Source organism: Pinus tabuliformis, chromosome X (assembly GCF_031772625.1).
Source record: "Pinus tabuliformis cultivar Carrire ecotype Pingquan chromosome X, CPIR1, whole genome shotgun sequence".
In the NCBI taxonomy this organism is placed as follows: domain Eukaryota; kingdom Viridiplantae; phylum Streptophyta; class Pinopsida; order Pinales; family Pinaceae; genus Pinus; species Pinus tabuliformis.
In genome coordinates, this window is record NC_142308.1 from 1448202141 (window position 1) to 1448223544 (window position 21404).

Below are 21404 nucleotides of genomic sequence, written 5' to 3' on the forward strand. Positions count from 1 at the left end.
TTCGCAAATCGTTAATGGATGTCATAGTGGCATAGCTTAATTACTTGTGACTTTTGTGAAGTGCAATTTCTGAAATAACAAGGTTCTTTTGGTCGGGATATCGCAATGGGAGGTTTGGTTGCACATCGCAACTTTTAAAAGGCTTTTTATGATTATCACATGGAAAAGTGTGATTTGTGATGACGATCATATCCTTAGGTTTTTTTGCAATATTTCTTGAGGAAATTTCTTAGAGTTAGGTTTTATTATCCTAAGACTAAATATTTAAAAAAGGGTCCCCATTTATATCTTTAACCTTAGTTGTTGGTATTCATAAATTGGGGGGTTGTTTCATAGTACAACAATTGGTGATTCACTTGGGAGAACCAATTATCTCTGAGTAGTTTTCTGAAATTTTTAAAACATTCAAAGTAATTAGAGTTATAGAAATAAGAATTACATGAGTTATAAAGTAAAAAACATTTCTTTAGAATTGTAATCACTTATTCAATCTATTTATTGAACCACTTTACTGTTGTAATGATAAAGATACAATTGTTTACATGAATCAAGAATAAGATGTAAAGTGATATAGTAGGTGTTTTCTACATATTAGTTTTTGGTGTTTACCTATTTATCATAGATAGAGCCTCTGTTGCTAGCAGGCATTCATAGCATTGACAGGGTTATCTTTTAACCAACAATGATTCATTGTCCCATCTGAAGCAATTTTCAAATTTCAAAATGATATTCACTTGCTTTGAATCTCTCTTGGATCTTATCCCTTTTTCCTTTTTAATATAATATTTTCTTTTAGGTTTCTCAAAAGAAATCATCTAGGCTTGGTAACCTAATAATGACAATGCCATTCACTAGTTGTAACTAAACTAAACACGCTGGCTCTTGATGAGAACCCTTGTCTTCTGATCGATGAGATCATTGGCTATTACCATGTTTTGATATGTAGTATTGGTAATATCAGTTTATTTATTTCCTTACGACCATGGTAAACAAGCTCATAATAAGACTTTTTATCTTCTAACTTTTACATATTTTAGAATTACAAACTAAAAAGGGAAATTTTATCCGATGGGGTGAATCATTGGCTCTCTTAATAGTTTCATATGATATTGATAGAGTTTTAAGATACTCATCTGCAGAAAGTCCTTACTAGGTAAAAGATTCTTTTCTTGATTGACAAAAAAACATTTATACTCTAAAAAGATAAGAGTTTGTTCATAGAATAAATGTTTTTTAGTAAGATCAAGTTATTCCAAAGAAATCAGCTTTACTTCGGTACTCAAATGTCCTAATTATTTATTTTAACATTTACTTATAGAAGCAAAAAATAAAAATTATTATTAAAAATTTTATTTGGAGAAGCCAAAAGTAAATACTACTTAACCTTTATTTTCCTAAGAATATTAAAGGCGATGTGATACAAAATTGGAAGAGCCTTTCTTATAAGAAAATTAATTTTTCAATATTTTCCCATTAACGGGCGAAGAATCGTTTTTACTGGACAATTCTTGTAGAAGCAACGTTGATTGTCCAATTTTATCAATGATTTGAAAAGGGCCAAGCCATAGTCTTGGTAATTTGGTATGATTACCTTTTTCCTCATGTGCTTTGTCCCATTTCAAAACTAAATCAACTACTTGAAATTTTTTTTGACTGGCAGAGGTTATATCAAAAGAGGCTTTGACTAATTGTCGTTGATGGCAGTGGATTTCTTTGGCCTTTTCTCATTCTTCTTCAAGCTTAAGAATCTGAAACTGTCTAGGTTGGAGAGATGAAGAAGGGTTTCCATCAATGAATTGCACTCAAGCAAGAGATGGGATTGCTATGTTTATGGCAAGAATAACTTCTTTTCCATAAACTAAAGAAAAAGGAGAAGAACCGATAGAGGACTTCTGTGTAATTATGTCTGCCCATAAAGCAAATGTCAATGCTTTGTGCCAATTCCTATAATTTTGGTCAATAGTCATTTTCATAGTTCTAATGAGATTTTTGTTTGTTGACTCTTCTAATCCATTACCTTATGGATAATAGTTGGCTGAATATTTTAATTTGAAACCTCGCTTTAGAGAAAATTCTACCATTGCAGTTCAAGAAAAGTAAGAGCATTGTCAAACATTAAAGCTTAGGGTAAGCCAAACCTGGTAACTTTGTACTGATCTACAGTCCGTAATGCTTTTTGTATTAGCTATATTTATGGGGATAGATTCTACCCATTTTATAAAATAATCAATAGTTGCAAGGATGAATCTATGCTGTTTGGAAGGGTTAGGAACAATCTCACCAATTATGTTTAATCCCCATTGTTTGGATGGTTGTTGGATGTTTACTAGTTGCAAAGGAAATGCTAGCTTCCTTTCTCTTCTGGCTATGGTTTGACAAGTTTTACACTTTCTTGAATATTCATGTGCATCCTTAAATATCATTCGCCAATAATATCCTGCATGTAGGATTTTGTGAGCTGTCATATTTTCTCTGAAATGTCCTCCAACTGGTCCATCATGTAATTCTTGCATGACTTTTTCACCTTTAGGTTCCTCCAAGCATCTTAGCAATATAGAGTCATAATTTTTTCTAAACAATACATCATTTACTAATTCGTACCGATTTGATTTCAACCTTAAGGAACGCTTTGTTTTATAATTAAGATGCATAGGAGCATATTTGTTCTTCAAATAAAATTTCAAATCAAGATATTTTGATTGTGTATCATTGACGATTAGCTATGATATTTTCACTTCATTACCTTGATCTTCTTCTGCTGACAACTGCAAAGCTCCTATTAACATCTTGCAAAAACTTTGGCCCCTAACAATTTTTGTTGGTTAAATTTCTACGACATATTATTCAATGGCAGTAACCCAATTGGCTCTTTTCTCCCCTACTTCTCTTTAGATTAATAATTGGCATACTACAGGGTAGGGTACTACTATCTTTGTATGGGATTTGAGAAGAAAATGTCTGAAATGTTTCAAGGTTTTAAAAAAAGCAAATGCTTGTTTCTTAACAGTTGAATAATTTAACTCGGCACCTTGCAAATTAGAACTTAAAAAAGAGATCGGTGCCTCGATATTTTGATCATTCAATTGTGTTAAAAATGTTGCATATGATGTATCAGATGAAAAAGTATATAATACAAAAGGTTTGAGAATGTCAGGATTTGTCAGCGAAGGAGCATTAATAATGGCTTTTTTTATCAACTCAAATGACTCCCTTTCATGTTTTCACCATTTCAAAACTACGTTTTTTCATATAATTTTCTAAAGGGGTAGCACAATCTGAGAAAAATATGGAACAAATATTTTTACAAAATTAATTTGGCCTAGGAATGATTTCATAGTTTTTTTGTTATGTGGGAGAGGAATTCTTTCAATCTCTTGGACTCTATCTAGATCAATGTAAATCCATTCTTTGGACAATATAAACCCAAGGAGTTTTCCTTATGGTAAAGAGAAATAAGTTTTTTTTGGGATTTACGGAAATGCCATATTTCTTGCATCTTTCAAAAATGTCCCTCAGGTCACTCTAATGATCGTTCCTATCCTTAGAATAGACTGTGATGTCATCTAAGTAAATAACAATTGATTTATTAATCATACCTTTAAAAGTAATATCCATAGCACATTGAAATGTAGCACCTGTGTTAATGAGTCCAAAAGGCATCTTTTGATAGGTGTATGTTCGCCACTTGGTCCTGAATGTTTCTTTTAATATGTCATATAGATGCACAAGAATTTGATCATATCCTAAGAATCCATCTAGAAAATACATTAATTCAAAACCTGCAACTCATTGCAATATCTTCTCCATGTTAGGCAAAGGAAGGTTATCTTTTTGACAAGCTTTATTCGGGTTCCTAAAAATCAATATAAATCCTAATATCACCGTTCCTTTTTCTTATAGGAACCATATTTGATACCCACTTAGAGTGTCTAATAGGGAAGATTATTTTGGCTTTTATAAGCTTGTTCAATTTGGATTTTATTTGACTCTAAAGGTTTGGGTGAATTTTGTGAAGGTTCTATTATACTGGCTTTTCGTTCGAAGTCATAGGTATGGTATGTTGAATCACATAGGTATCACAGGTTTTCAGATCTGCATAATCCCAGGCAAAGACATTTTTCTATGTTTTGAACAACCTAATGAATGATATTATTTCTTCTTCTGATAGGCCAAGACCTAGGTTAAAATTTTGAGGTTTTCCATTTGACCCTAAGTTTACTACTTCAAATATCAAAGTATAACTTTGAGTTTTGGAGTTAGTAACTTTCTTGAATCTATCTTTTACATCATAGAGATCTTCCATCTTAACTACAGACTTCAGAATTGGGTTTTGGTTCTGATCATTTTTAATTTGCAGATCATTATCTTGTTCATCTATGATCTGTTCCTCATAGGACCCTTCTGATGTAAGGAAATTAACTATATCCTCATCGTTATTGAATACTCTCCAATTTGTTACATTATCAGGAATAGATGGCCTAAATATTAACTCTATTGAAAATTTGCCTAGACTGAAATCTTCCGAGGGTATAAGCTTAGATGCGACATTAGCAAATAAGTGAGCACTTGTGTTTTGTAGTCTAGGAATTGAAGAAATGTTAAAATAAGAGAAGTGAGAAGTCAGATTTTGGGCTAATGACATAATGAATTGTATTTCTTACCTTCTTCATAATTATTTCAGAATCACCATAATGAATTGTATTTCTTACCTTCTTCATAATTATTTCAGAATCACCATAGACTTGCAAATATTTGACATTGAGGCCAATGGCTTTATACAATCCTTGGATCAATGCTTCATATTTAGCGATATTATTGGTGCACTGAAATTAAAGTTTGTAGGATAACATGGTTTTCTATCCTTGTAGATTGATCAAAATGCATCTTGTGCCTGCACCGTCTTCAGATTTGGAATCGTCAGAATAGAGAGTGCAGAACAACGGATTATTTGAAATTTTATCTAGCAAATTTACATACTTGGAAGCATCTTTTTGTGAAAACTTTTCTATTTGAGACATTACGACATTATCTGGAAAGGGAGACCTCTGAGAATTAAAGGATCCCAAAAATTCCTCAGCCGAGTAATTTCTAATGATGTTATTGGTGAAGGCAACAGACTCATTGCTCCCCTCTTGGTCTACCCTGATTTGGTTTGGTTTACCATTATGTGGCAAACACATGTGAGGCTATTCAATTGTGAAGTAACCATGCAACTTTTCAGACCAATCCCTATTTAAAATTAAACCATAAAATTCAAGGATATCAGCCACTAAAATATCAATTATTTGGGAAACTTCTAGATAAGAGGAAATCCTAATTGAAATTGGTCTTATTTCTCCAAGTACCTCTACTTTTGTCCTGTCTAATTGAACTATGTTTATTGTACATTTTTGAGGTGTAATATTTAATTTGGTGCACATAGATCTTGGCATAATATTTGAAGAGGCTCTTGAATCAACAAGGCAGTTATGAGCATTTTTGTTGAAGATTTTGTAAGTGAATAGAAATGGAGGAATATGAGAAATAGATCTATCACTGATTAGGACAAAATTTGAAGGATCTACTTTGTTGGAATATGATGGAGTTCTTCCCATATTGCAAGCAACTTGGGTACTACAGCAGATGGCAGAAGGGATATAGGAACTACTTTAACTCTCTTGATAAAAAAATTGTTGTTGCTTAAGTTTAGTGAGTTCATGCAATGAAATTTTTGCTCTAGTCTTCTTCATGTCTTCGACTATATTGTATTCCACTATGTGTGATATTACCAACATTTTGTAAGTATTTGGAGAATCTAAAGGAACAAGATCAGTTTGACTAGTCTTAGATTTCTTACTTACTCTTTTCTCCTTTACAGGAGTAGCAACCTTTTGTTTTTGATTTATGATAGACATGTCAGGAGAGCTTTTGCTTCTTGTACTCACTGGAATAGCTTGTATTTCTTCTTCAGTTGGGAGGATGAAATCCCACATTCCATTTAATTCAACTTCTTCTTCTGTTTCGGCTTCCTCTTCCGCTGGTGAGTCTTCCTCTGCTTCTTGATCAGAATCAGCTTTTGAAATGGTGTTTGGCAGTTGTGATGCAGAAGAAGGATTCCTTTTAAACAAGTGAAAATGTTCCTTGGGAGTAGAGGCTTCTGCAACTTGTTTCTTGATTTCTACCATTTCATTAGACATTATTTTTAACACTTTCTGAAGGCATTCAAGATTCAAAGGGTCCTTTGAAGCTTTCTTTTTAGAATGATCCTTAAAAATTACTTTCTTTGACTTCCTCTCATCTGTTTGTGACCTCTTTTCCAAAGCTATAATCCTTCTTTCTATAGACAGGGATTCTTTCATGTTTCCTTCAATGGTAGCCTTATTGGACTCTATCTACGTAAATCACAATATTAGAAGGAAGAGATGATATGTACCATTCTATTTGTACATCTACAGTAGGTTTTGAGGTAGATGGGATTTTATTTAGCAATTGTTTAAATCTGGGGTTGAGATCTTTGATCCTTTCATATGAATTAGCTTTTAAGTTAGAAATATCATTGATAAAGGATGTTGTGGTCCTACCATCACCAAATTTTGCAAGAAATACCTCTTGAAAAGTATCTGAGTCCCTAATTGAACCTGCTAGAAGGGAAAAATACCAAGATCCAGCAGGTCCTTGGAAGGCATAAGGGAATAGTCTGATTACAACATCCTCACGTGCAACTGCATTAAGATTCATGGCTCACATAAAGTTATTTAGATGTTCTTTAGTTGGAAGACCATCATCATGATTGTACTTCGGTAGCCATTTTTCTGGGTTTGTTAGGAGTGTATTTGGATTTGCAACTAGGACAGCACCAGGGTTTGTCCAAGGTTGAGAGGGTTGATTGGCCATAACATGAGTTGGGGACAGAGAATATGGGAAGGGCGGTCCAGAAGTAGATAAAGATGGTGAAGAACTTACTACTGGGTTACTACTACTAGTGGCAATACTAATTGGTGAAGTGGATCGTTGAGAAGTTGTGGATTGAGTAGAAGTGAATGGGGAAGGGAATGGATGGAAAGGTGATGTGATTTCACTGATATCTGATTCAGATATTGGTGAGGTAATTTTCCTACACCATGGAGCGATGGGAAACTCAAAATGGGTTACTCAAAGCCTTTCACTTTGCAATCTAGTTAACACATCGTTTTGTTGTAATAAGGAAGTAACACTTTCTTTAGAAACTTTGGGCCTCTTTGGTTTCTCAGTAGAAATGGATATTTGTTCCAATTTTTGTATCAAATAATGGATTTTGGCAGACTAGGCAATTTAATTCGGGGAAGTTGGTTGGATTACTACTTCAAGAGATGAGGGATATGCTTCTATAACTTTAGATTTCTGATCAAGAGCTTCTGAACGAGATATAAAAGGTTTAGAAGTTGTGGAGGGGTTCTGACTCTTATGAATGTTTATCGATTTATCTTTAGGTTTATATGCCATTCATAGTCGAATGGTCATCTTTCTAATGCTAAAATGTTGTGACCTAAAAATTTTGCTGCCCCAACATGGGGGATAACCACCCAGTCAAAACCTTAAGAAAACTCCTTTTCCATTTAAAGTGATGGCTCCGACTGGGGATAATGGGACCAATTTCCCAGTGTGGGTTTTAAGATGAGAGTGGGTGGTTCATGAGTTATTGAAATAGAATAATGATAATCTAAATGACCTATTCTATAATGAAAATGTCTAAACTAACTTATTCTAATATAAGCCTAGGTATTTCTATGTGGTATGTGATCTATAAAGATATTTTCTTAACATGTGATAATAAAGATCAATCACACATAAAAAAAGATGATAACTATAAAGATAATTTCTTTGACTAAATAGTTAGTCAAAGAAACTTATAAAATATATCACATTTATGATGACTTATATAAGAAAATCAACAATTTCCGCTAGGAATCATACAATAGTGCAATTAATGCTTAACATAAAGGACAAATCTCACATACAATTCATAAAAGTAAAGTGTTGTCACTAATTAAAAAAATAGAATCAATCATACAAGATAATAATACCATATGTGCGAAGTTATTCTAATTTCACTAATGACATGGATCAACTCCTCTCTTCAAATCAAATTATCTCCTAAGAACACAATATTGCATCAACAAAGGAAAGTAGTCTAATATCTAAAAGAAACGATCATGTTCCATAATTTCACCAAAGAATTCACAAACTTACAAAAGTGCATTCTTTGCAAATGTTTTTGATAAAATTCTAAACCCTTCTCTAAATGCATGAGGAGGGTATAAATACTATTATAAATAATGTGCAAAAATAGATTATACAAAAATTTGAGGAGGTTTCGAACAACCTTCCTCCTAACTGGTTAAATAACTCTAAAAATAAATAGTGGCTTGATGAGCAGAGGCTAAGATTATGATTTTCTATTTGCCATCTTGTCTATCAAATCATTTATATTGGTCATGGGGATAAGCAGAGGGGGTGCCCCAAAATGTGTGTTGAGTTGTCCAGCAAAAATTTCATAGGTGAGAGGTGGTAGCATCCGTTGAGTCGAATGAAGTGAGCAGTTAAGGGTCATGATTTGACTATGCGACCTGACGAGGTATTGCCAATACAAATCCTAGTCGGTCTTGTTCAATTTTGTGATTGCTTCCATTTGATTCTTAGCCATTTTCTACCATATTTTATGAAAAGCACCTAAATCGGGTGTTTCTTTTAGATTGCCTTCCTTTACCATGTTGGTGAAAAATAGAGTGTGGTTCACCACATTAATTATATTCTTTGATACTCCAGCTGCCCTTGCCACTGCTAGCTCAACTTGCTTGATTCTCATGTCCCAATCCATGAAAATAATGTTTTTGTGTGTCTCCTTAATCTCAGGAAGATTTTCTTTGCTTCTGTCTTCTGTTTCCTACCATTTGATGAACTCTAAGATTTTGGTTTTCAGATCGGTAAACTCAGTTCTTTTATCAATCGTCTTATCTGTTAGTTGGTTGCTAGTGATCAAATACAGAGTAACGTGTGACATCTTTTGGAGGAAGTGCTCTTGTTGTTTCATCAGGAGGGAATTCAATTCCAATGCCCCTTTAATGAATTCCTCAGTAGTAGGAACTTCGTTATATCTTTCCATGGCTTGTTGCAATTCTTGGAGTTACATGTTTTGGCCGATATATCAGCTTCATGGATTTTTCTCAGGACCTCCATGCTCTGTTACAATTGGGCAAGATTCTCAGTTGCTTGCCTGTTCACACTTGCTTTCATTGTTTCGAGCTACTACTCGAGCTGTGAAATCCTCTCGTCCTTTTCTCTCAACAAACTAGAGACTTCAGTAGCTTTTTCCATGCTCGTCGTTGCATATGCTCCCATGAATTATGACAATCTAGTCAATTTCTCAGTTCAGTTGAAGGGAATTTCCCTCCAAACTATGTCCATTGGCTCATTTCCAGGTGGGAGCTCGGGTGTTTCTACCCTTTTCAATTTCACCTATCTTCTTACTACAACCTTGTGGAGCAGGTTGTAGAAAACATCAAGTGGAGGGATTTTAGTCACTTTTAAGATGATCTCTGATGTGGGCAGAGCAGGAATAATCTCAGTCTACTCGGAGTTGTCGCCTGCTCATCCATAGGCTTGGACTACTCATACATGGATTTGGACTGCTCATCCATACACTTGGACTCTGTATTCTCCTAAATATGCGAAGGAGTTTGACACTCCATTGTTTCTTGGGTATTTGTCATTTTGGGAGTGTCTTCCAGTTTTTTATTAAACCGATCCCACTCCTGCTCCAAATTGCTGCTTTTGACATCTAAACAGATTTCTTTAGTTGAGGTGCTCATAACCTATTTCTCGATTGACCTCCTGCTGGACACTACGCTATTATATGTGCCTTGGGCCTTCCTTGTACCTAGTGTTTTCTCAGTATTCATCTGAGATTCTATGCGAGAACTAGGTCCTTCATGGTTAATAGTCACACTAGTGATCCAGACTTAAACAGGAACGTAATAAAATACAGAGATAGCCATAAACAAAGATATGCATCAGAAATAATTCTTCATTTCATTACTCTAAAATACTGAAATATGCTTACAAACAAAATTGGATAAACCTAGCTAGGGTGATGGTAGGTTATCTCTGAGAAGAGATGTGGTGGCTACATGCCTCTGAACTGTTCTAAAACTGTGTTACAATAAGGCTTGAAGGCATATTTATTGTTGAGAAATAATGGAAAAGCCTTCACATTCCAAAACCTAACCCTAGAAGATGAAACACCAAATTGTGGGCCCCGTTTTTGGGTAAGTTGGTACATCAACTTCCCGGGGTCTCGAATTGGTCGTATTATCTCCGTTTGACGCGCATGATAGCTCGTTGGAAAGATATTTCCAAGGACTACAATGGAAAAGGCAATTTTTTAATAGAAAAATCGCTGCCAGGTAGATTTCCCAAAAAACGTCGTTTAGGTCCTCAAAACGACTCTGGAAGTTTAGGACCCGAAAAACTCCTAAAAATAGTAAACTGCGCTATAATTAAGGAAACTAAAAAATTGAAAGGGATAGTTGTGGGGGTCCAGATGGGATAGGTGGGTGGCCACCAACATCCACCTGGATCAACTGGGCATAGGCTTATTCTCGATCTTCAACAAGTGCATTGGGATTACTTCGAGCCTTTGATTTCTGAATTCTAGAAATTTTTCAAAATCTTCAGGACTGAGGATGGCCTTAGCCCATTCGAATGCTTGTTCGAAGAATTCAACTAACAGTAATAGGTCTTCAAAATAATTATCCTCATGGTTGTATGGCTTGAGCGTTACCATAGTAGTGACGTTACATGCTACCTGGTCTAGATCAAATTTCCTTTTCGGCAAGATATGAAGCCTTAGGGCTTCCATGCTTACTGACTCCTTAATCCCATGATTAAATTTTTCTAAAGAAAAAGCACCGCACATGATAGGAAAAGAGGGCCATAATAACTTCTTTCTTTCTTTGAGAACTTTAGTTAGGCCTTTTCCCTTGGTCTGGTGGGAAATTTCCCTTACCAACAATTTATCAAAAACATACAAAGGAAGGACATGTGGGTTAGCTGTGCTACCAAAAACCTTAATATAGGTGAACCTTTCTTCAATAAAATATTTTCCAATAACTATAAGGTCTGTAGTGGCTTCTTGGGTGAACCTGGGGGCTTTCTTATTGAAAATTATTTGATGCAGGGGAAAAATAACAACATGACATATTTTATAGAAATGGGGTATATAATGGGATTCCCATATTTTCTTATGACTGAGATGGATAGGCTAGGGGTCGTCTAAGGTCCATTTCCAACCCATGGGCAGAAATTTAGTGTAGAAATATATGACATCCATAATTTAGGCACTGAAATAGAATGGAGGGAGGTTCTCTGGAGAGGAGGATCTCTTCTGTCGATATTCAGTAATGATGGTGGCTAGGTTAACAGATAGGATGTGATGAGCCCCAAAAATGGGTAACTATATGGGCTCATTCTGCCTCTTATTTCAACATAATCCACCATTCTCATTAGTTTATTGCATTTTTTTGAATATATTTATGTTAATAGAGTGAATTGGGTTAGTCACTTTTCCATGTAGTCTAGTGAGTGTTTATTGCAGATTTTTTGGACAATTTTGGACAAAGTCAAGAAATTTATGAGCAAATGGCAGTCAAACTCGAGGAAATAGGGAAGAGGACTTGTAGGGAGGGTTTCTACTTCATTAGTGATTCCTTTCCTTGAATCCTCCATTAGCAACTCGAAGCATAAAGGCCCACATTGATGATTCCAAGGGGCAACCAAGCAAGTCAAGTGGGACTCTTGTTTATCTTCAGTTCTAGGAACCCAAGTTCTTTGATTTTAGGAGGATTTTTGGGAGTCCCCATTTGTATAAATAATAAGGCTTCGAGCCTCTGTCGGTTATCTTGTTGTTAGTATATTTTTGCACTTTTGTAGAGTACATTGGTCAGCTTATTCTCGAGTTCTTTTTTAAGACAGTTTATGTGATGTAACTACTATTTTTTTATAAATGAAGATGAAACCATTTTTGAGCTATCACTAATCTCTTTCAGAGGGTTGAAGCTCTTGGGTTAGGGCCCAACCCAAGCTGCCAAGCACCTCCTTTGTGTGTTTATAAGTTTTCTTACTTCCATTCATGAGTTAATTTACATTGGTTAAATTCATTTTACTTTGTTAAATTAGGTTTCTTTTGATGATTAGCATAGTTGTTTTTGTATCAGTTGTGCAAGTAGGTTGCTGTAGTGAAAAAATAGGATTCAAAGAAGCTACAATAGGCCCTAATCTCCTTTCTCCCTTCTTGGGACTATGATTTTAGGTCAAGGCACCATTGCTGCCACCAAAAACACAATTTTTTCTCTTCCAATGCAATTTCTAGTGTGATACTTTGAGTTGGAGAAGTTGATATATGTTCAAATTAACTTTCATAGATCATTTTCTCTTCATTTACCATAGTTCTCTCACATGCTTTTCTGTTCATAGGTTACTGATTAGCATTTTCTGTTTTTAGGTTAGAAATTAGGTTAAGCTAGACAAAACTATGGTTTTAGTTCTTTATTTGGTCAGTTTTGATAAGTAAGTGTGCAAATCCCTTGCAGGACATTTCATCTCACCATCCCTCCATAAAACAGCTAGCACCAGCTCACTTCTCAGAGATTTCCCAACTCATTCACAACATTTCGCCAATCTACCCTCATTTCTGCGTTTTTTCCCTAAAGCTACTTTCTTGCCATTTGAACAAATCCAACCATCAAGTTCATCCCTAATCTTCCTTGACAAGTTCTAGACACCTCAAAACCCTCATCTAGCCTTCATTTCCCTTTTCCCACCATTCGTCCACCTTCAAAACCCTAAAAGCAGCTTTCAGCCTCCTCTTATAGATCCCTTGCAGCCTCTTGTAGAACATCGTGTGAGTGATTTTTCGAAGTCTGATCACAATGGAAGTCTTCAGAAGGGTGCTAGGGACTTCTTAGGATCTCTCCACACCTTCCTCGCTTTCTAAAAAATCCAACTCCATCTTCCTTTTCCACCAAACCTCAGCATAGTCATAACCAGTTAAATCACAAGCATAATAATTCCACATTAAAAAACTCAAAAGTACAAAAAGATGATATTTTCTCATTTCTCTTCAAAAGTAGCTTGAATAAATCAAATTTACCTTTTTAGTAGTTAATGGCACTCACTTCATTAGTTTCCATCTCTTTTCTTACAAAAATAGGGTTAGTAGGTAAACTAGGGTTTGCTAGGGTTTGCGTTTCATTTCAGCTTTCCTTCTCTTTCTACAAGTAGAATAGCCCTTGTAGAGTTAGATTCCTTCCATCACAGTAAAGATTCTTCTGAGAACTCACAGAAGTTGGCTTAAGCTCTTAGTGAACTTGCATCAGCTGATCAAGTGACCACCTGCAGTAAGAGCTAGTACTTGTGCATACAACACCGTCACTTCCAAGTTTGCTACGAACTACCAGGTTGATAAAAGTAAATAAGGAAGCCCCAAGAGTTGCAACATTATTGTTGCAATATTGGAGCCAACCATTCTTTTTGGTGTTGTTGCTGGGGAAGCGTCAAAGTATTTTTTGATTACTGTTTTTCTTCTATTTTCTACTGCAACATTCTGCTAAGTAGTTTATTTAAGAAAAAGTAGAGTAGTTGTTTCGTTTCAATTCTGCAAAAGTAGATTAGGCATTTCCTGCTTTCATTTCAATTCTGCAATTTCATTTTAGTAAATGTAGAGTAGGAATTTCCTTATTTCATTTCAATTCCACAATTTCATTTCAACAAGCGTAGATTATGCATTTTTTTCTTTCATTTCCATTTTTCAGTTCCATTTCAGTAAATGTAGATTAGTCATTTCCCGCTTTCATTTCCATTACACAATTTCCATTTTAGCAAGAGTAGATTCATTTCGGTTAGTTGCAATTTGTTGTTCAATCCATTTTAGTTTTGCAAGTACAAGAAGAAAAAACAACAATTGCCCAAAAAGATATTTCTTTTCATGCCTCGTAGGAATAGAGACAATTCAAGAAAATTCCTACCCAACACCCCCACCACATGACTAAGTCACACTTCTCTCTTCTTTGGTGGCGGTGATCCAGAATAACCTATAGGTGAATGTACAGAGATATACAAAGATCCTATAACAAAACAAGATCAAGAAACCATTTCTCCTGAGACCATGGCTGAAAACAGAAACATTAGAGGAAATGGGGAAAGAATAGAAGGTGCCTTTCCTATCTGAGAGACCAATGGGGACACAAAAATGAAAAACATAAGTCCTTCAGCCTTACCTCACTTCCATGGATTGACCACTGAAGATCTTGATACCTTCTTGTTTGAATTTGTTGTTCTCTATCGAATTTATGACTATGCAGAAGATGAGTAGAAGATGAAACTATTTCCTTCTACCCTCAAGGATGCAACATTGCGCTGGTTCATGGGATTACCTAGAAACAATATCACAACTTGGGCTCAGATGCAGCAAACCTTCAACAACAAATACCTGTACTACTGTAGGTCAAAGGATACCAAGGAAGAAATCTTCTGAATGACCATGGGTAGTGATGAATATTTAGAAGACTATGAAGAAAGGTTTCAACTCAGTTATAAAAGGGCTAGGTGAACACTTGACCCCGAATCTATAAAGTTGGTCCTACTCATAGGAGTCCCTTAAGACCTTCTAGATACCCTCCATCTGCTAGCTAGGGGAGACATCTACCAACTACCTTATGATGACATAAATACTGTGTTTAGATACCATTCTAGGTCAGCTAGAAAGAGAGGTAGGGGAAGTCAACCATTAGCCAGTACATCCTCATCTAGTTCATCCCTGAGAAGCAAACATGAGAATCGGCTAGAAGATTTCAAGAGTGAGATGAGACAGAATCTTGCCATGCAAATGGATACCTTACATATAAAAATGAAACAAGAGGAAGTTGAGAGATCTTTGGCCATCTTTTGTCCTAGGTGCACTAGAAAGAATCCTAGGAACGAATGTCCATTGCACTCCATAGAAGTATGTTTAGTTTGTGAAGAGGACCATTCTACGAATTAGTGCCCTTCCTCGTCCAGAATTAAAGCTTCATATCAAGGGGTCAAAGCAACCACTGAACCACTCTATTTCATGAACCAAAGGAGGCCACATGGACCTAGACCTTACCAATAGGGAATGAAAGGGGCATCCCAAACCTATTACAACCCCAATAAAGCAACTTCCATGCCTTCTTAGGGCCCCCCTGCTCATCCTTCCTGGCCCACACCCCCTACCTGGTCATATCCATCTCAATAACATGCTCCTCTAGTTGCTCATTCATTTCACTCTTATGCTCATCCACAGCCTCAGTGGAATGCAGCTCATGAGGGGTGGAGGTCCCAGTACAGACAGGCCCAACAGGTATATAGTGGAGAAACATCATGTCCGACCTATGCTATGGAAATTCAAGAGATTCACCTACGATATAGGAAGGCTCTCCTAGATAGCCAACCTTCTCCCAAGGAGGATGAGGAAGAAAAATAGGAAAGTGAACCAAAAGCCATTCCACCCTTTCTTGACAGACTAATTGGAACCACACAACTGAACCCAGAAGAAACTAAACTTCTAAGAGAATTCAAACAGTTATGTGTAAATATACCACTTCTCCAAGCCATAAAATATGTGCCTATATACAACAAGATGATAAAGGAGAAGAGCTTCAGGCACCCAGGTAGGCGCAGGAGAGATGCTCCAATTATCAATGTCATAGGACAACTGTCCGACCTGATGTTGGGGTAGGTAATCTGTCTGAAATATCTAGACCTTGGGAGTCCTGTAGTCAATGTCCACATCAATGGCACCATAATCCCGCATACCCTCATTGATCTAGGGGCTACCATTAATGTGATGACCAAGGACACTATGCTCAACCTCAAACTTTAGGGTCCCATGAGAAATACCACAATAGTACTACAGTTAGCAGACGACTCCACTGTGACCCTTGAGGGGATTGTGGAAGATATAATGGTCTCTATTGATTCCTAGGAGTACCCTACTGATTTCCTAGTTCTCCATCCAAAGGAAAAGCTCACTAGGTATCCTCTCATCCTGGGAAGGCCTTGGTTGGCTACTATAGATACCTACATCAGTTGTTGAGTTGAGAACATGACAATCAAGAATGGGCATATGTCCAAACAGCTAGTCCTATATCCTCCTGCCCAACCTCTGTTGGAAGATGATTTACCTCTCTAGTTGGAGGGGGAAGATAAGGATGAGGTCTATTCCGCACCATTTTGTACAGTAGAGGCTACCATGGGGGGCCCACAAACCGAGGATGATATTATTGAAAACTTGATTTAGAATCCACCCCGCAGTGTGTTGCCATTAGAAGAGCTGGTGGAAGAAACTCAAGCCAATCCTTTAGCTGATCTCTGTGTAGCTGATCCAACCTCTCTCCAAGTTAGGAATGTGGAATTTGGCCTAGAAAGAAGCTTGAAGATCAAGTCATCCCTATTCACCTCTCAAGAGAAAGAATTGTGTAGCTTATTCGAAAACCACTTGGATGCTTTTGATTGGAGCTATAAGGAGATGAAGGGAGTCCACCCTTTAGTCTGTACTCATCACATTTACATTAAAGAAGATTGTAAACCAGTCAGATAGGCTCAAAGGAGGATGAATCCAGCCCTTAAGGATATTGTCAAAGAAGAACTACAAAAGCTGCTTGATGTAGGATTCATCCACCCCATCTCTGACAGCGAATGGGTCTCTCCTTTGCTGCTAGTGCCAAATAAAAATTGGAAGTGGAGAATCTATGTAGATTATCGGGAACTAAACAAGGCCACCAAGAAGGACCACTTCCCTTTGCCTTTCATAGATCAAGTGTTAGATGGCCTGGCAGGGAAGAAGTTCTTCTCCTTCCTAGATGGGTTTAGTGGGTACAACCAGATAGAAATCAGCCCAGAAGACCAAGATAAGACCACTTTCACTTGTCCTTGGGGTACTTTTGCATATCGGGTCCTTCCTTTTGGGTTGTGCAATGCTACCACTACTTTCCAGAAAGAAGTACTGAGCATATTTGTTGAACTGGTTCATGACTCAGTGGAAATCTATATGGATGACTTTACGCCTTATGGTTCTAACTTATAAGAAGCTTTGACTAACCTGGGAAAAGTTTTATCCATGTGCATCGAAATGAACATGTCCCTCAATCCTGAAAAATTGCGAATTCCTAATGACTAAAGGGACCATGCTAGGTCATACAATTTCTCAGCAAGGATTACGGGTGGATCCCAATAAAATTGCAATCATCCAAAGGATCCCACCTCCTCAAAAGGTAAGAGATGTTCAGAGTTTCCTAGGATTAGCAGGGTATTATAGAAGATTCATTAAGGATTTTAGTAAGCTAGCCTCTCCATTGTTTGGTCTTTTGGGAAAAGATGTTGAGTTCATATGGATTGACAACTGTCAAGAGGCTCTGGATACCTTAAAAGGAAAACTGGTAACTACCCCCATTTTGAGAGGCCCAAATTGTGCCCTACCTTTCCACATCCATACAGATGCCTCAAACAAAGCGATAGGAGTAGACTTAGGGCAAGTTGATGAGAAGCTGCCTTATGCCATATATTTTGTTAGTAAAAACTTGTCCAAGACATAATTAAACTACACTGTAACTGAAAAGGAGCTCCTAGCTGTAGTCCATTCCCTAAATAAGTTTAGACCCTACATCACTAGCTATTAAACATCCGTACACACTGATCACGCTGAAATTAGGTATTTGATGAATAAACTAAATGTAAATGCTCATATTATTAGATGGTTACTTTTATTGCAGCAATTTGATTTAACCATTGTTGATAAGCCGGGTAAGGAAAATGTTGTTGTTGATTTTCTGTCTAGACTAGATCTACCTGCAGATGAAGAAGGAATGGTGGATGATCAAATGCCAGGGGAAAACTCAACAGTTAAGCACGCTTGAACCAGAGGCGATCTGGGATGGGTGACCTCCCGGGAAGTCCTGGTTACCGGGTGCAAGCCCGGGGAGTGATGATTGATGCTATGTGATTTATTTCACCAGTTTCAATCCCACTTCTTCACCCATGTGAGCATCACCTGATGCAATGAGTGCTAAGTGAACTATTCAAATCATGAGAAATTAGTCACTTACGACTACCTCTCATGGAAATGGTCATACGTGAATGACTTACTTAATGCAGTTGAATCCAAAAAATGATATCTAAGAAAACCTATTTGTTATTTTAGTACTCTCTCCATGGTTTGCTGATATAGAAAATTACTTGGTTTCAACACAGCTTCCGCCACATCTGTTCTCAAAAGGGAAGAGCAAGATCATGAGGAAAAGTGTTGCATTCACGTAGATTGGGGGAATCTTTTTAAACTTGGCCCAGATTATATTTTGAGGCGATGTGTCGGGGAGAAGGAAGTTTTTGACATTCTCCTAACCTATCATGATGGGCCCTATGGGGGCCATTTTGCAGCAAAAAGGATTGCCTTCAAAATTCTTCGAGCAGGTTAGTATTGGCCCACTCTTCATCAAGATGTCAGAAGATATATCAGCCAATGTGATCGATGTCAAAGGATGGGGAAACCTACCCGAAGGGATGAGATGCCCCTGCAACCTCAAGTGACTTTTGAGCCATTTGAGAAGTGGGGCATGGACTTTGTGGGTCCTATCAACCCTCCTTCAAAACAGAAATCTTACATCATTGTGTGTACTGATTATCTGACAAAATGGGCAGAAACAAAGGTGATCAAGGCAACAACAGAAGAAAAAGTAGCTGAGTTTTTGAGAGAAAATATCTTCTACAAGTTTGGCTATCCAAGAGAATTAGTCACAGATCAAGGGAGTCAGTTTACCTCCAATCTGATTGAAGACCTGCTCACACATCTCAAAATTAAGCACATAAATTCTACCCCTTATCATCTGCAAGCAAATGGATAGGTGGAAGTCACTAACAGAGCTTTGGAAGGGATTTTGACTAAGGTAGTGAGTAGTAGCAGAAAAGATTGGGCAGATCGATTGGTTGAGGCCACCTGGGCCTATAACACCACCTTAAAAACCACCACAGGGTTCACAACATATGAGGTGGTCTGTGGGAAGAAGGCTTTTGTATCAATAGAATTTGAATATAACACATTAAGGATGGTAGCTCAGCTGGACCTAGATCTCAGCAATGCACAAAAGGAAAGGTTACTCCAACTACGCGGATTGGATGAACAGAGATTGCAGGCCCTTCTCCACTCAGATGTAGTCTAACTTCAAAGGAAAATATGGCATGATAGACACCTCAAAGAAACACAATTCCAGGAAGGAGATTGGGTGTTGCTATATGATTCAAGATATAAAGATTTAAAGGGAAAACTGAGGACAAGATGGTTGGGACCATGCACAGTAGAAAAATGCAATGACAATGGTTCAGTTCTAATCTGGACCATCGGTGAAGAAGCCATCCCCGTGCTCTTCAATGGGCATAGGTTTAAGATCTATAGGAAGTTCCTTTCCAAGAAGGAATTCATTAAGAATTTGAGTAAAACAGTGTTGATAGTGTAGTGGGTCTCTGCCTCCACTCCACCCACACCCTAAACATAAAAAAAAAAAATTAAAAGAAAAAGAGAAAAAAGAAAAAACAGAAAAAGGAATAAAATATCCCTGGGTGAAAACCTCTTGGAGGCGGCCAAGGCAAGCAATGAGGGTGAAAACCTCTTGGAGGTGCCCCAGCTGTCTCATAAAAAAAAAGGATGAAAAGAAAAAAAAACAGAAAAAACTAGCTTCTTCTGAATGCATGGTAGATTGCAGGAGGGTCACACAAGAAAAAGGACATGGCCAGGCTGCATACACCCTTGATAGCTCATTCCTCCATCGTCATTGTCTTCTCCCAAGCCTTGGTCTCACTTGTTCTAAAAATTTTGCATCGTCCAGGAAACTCTGTGCATTCTACAGGAGGCTCCTGTAGAAACCACAAGGAGCTCAAAATCAAGTTCATAGAAGAACCAGAGGGCTAAAAATTTGTCCAGAAGGACTGTGGACCTCCCTACCACCATTCACCCTCCTAATTATCCATTCCATCCTTGCACACCTACATTTCCACTCACTTCTTTCTTCCGTACACATAAAACATAGAAATTTTGTTTCTTTTGTTTTTAAAAAATGATGAATAAAACAACAACATTCTTCACTTATTTCTTACCTGCTGCACTCCAGTTGTTATTATTTTCCTTCAGAACCTTACTCAACTATCTCTTCAGTCCCCGCTCAAGCAACAACCAAAAATTTTAAAGGGAGAAGCAGCTACAGGAAATCCTGCAAAATTCCTGTAACAGCTGATCTGTTTAAAAAAGCAAGCTCCAGAGGCAGGGTCAATGCAACTAAGATGTATGCAATGTGTAAGGAGTAGTTCCTAATTGACAATCACCAAGAGAAGGTAGCCAAGCCATCAATTCAGAGGCCACGAGCACCAATAGCAACAACAATAAAAAAAAACAACAAAGTGCGAAAGTCTGATCATGTAGAGCACAGTCATGACTAACAAGTAAGTGGCTAAACCCGTCCTTTGTTGCATGAATATTATTTAGGAACTGTATAAACCATTGAGATGGTTTCAATTAAGCAAAATCAATGGCCAACTAATTGGCCACTCTCGTTCAGTTCAAGCAAGCCTCGTCCAATTCAAATAAGAGTTCAGAAGGTGCAATTAGCACATGCGGTTTGTCAACTCGGGAAGAAAAACTTAGAACCGATAGTGGTGGCGGCGTATAATGGGAATGATGGAAGTGATGGCGGTTAGGTGACATGAAATATCATAATGGCACTGGAGTAGGGACCAATGGTATAGATGGGGATAACCTACCCTTCCTGCCACCTCACCTCGTCACCGCAGATCACACCATCAGCTTAAGTACATTGTGGTAGAAGCCTTCACCACCTTTTGTTTTCATTGGCATCGACGAGTTCTCGGTTGCAACAACTCACCTACCATCTTCAGAACATTGAAATAGTCACTCTCTGCCAGTTTTCAAACCTTCCCGCTTATCGAACTCTACAGGAGCATTATCGCATTCTACAAGAGTGAAAACACAGTCTACAAGAGCCTTTCTATAGGAAGGCCAGAGAGCAGCTCTGCAGAGGGAAAATTCAAATTTTTTTGCCAAATTCAAGCTCGAAAAGAGGTAGGCTTAGAAACCTGCTCTCCGTGTGATATATCTACACAAGGTGGTGGGAATTGAAGCAAAGTACTGGGTTGAAAAGGGAAGGGAAAGTGAACACAAAAGTCTAATTCTGTTTCTCTGAATTATATATGGTCTCTCCATTTTACTCTCTGCACTAAAAGTCATTATTTTTCTTCCCCATATGCTGCTGTGTAAATAAGGGGTGCAACCATAGAAAATCAAGTCTGTGAAAAGTGTGAATTTGCAT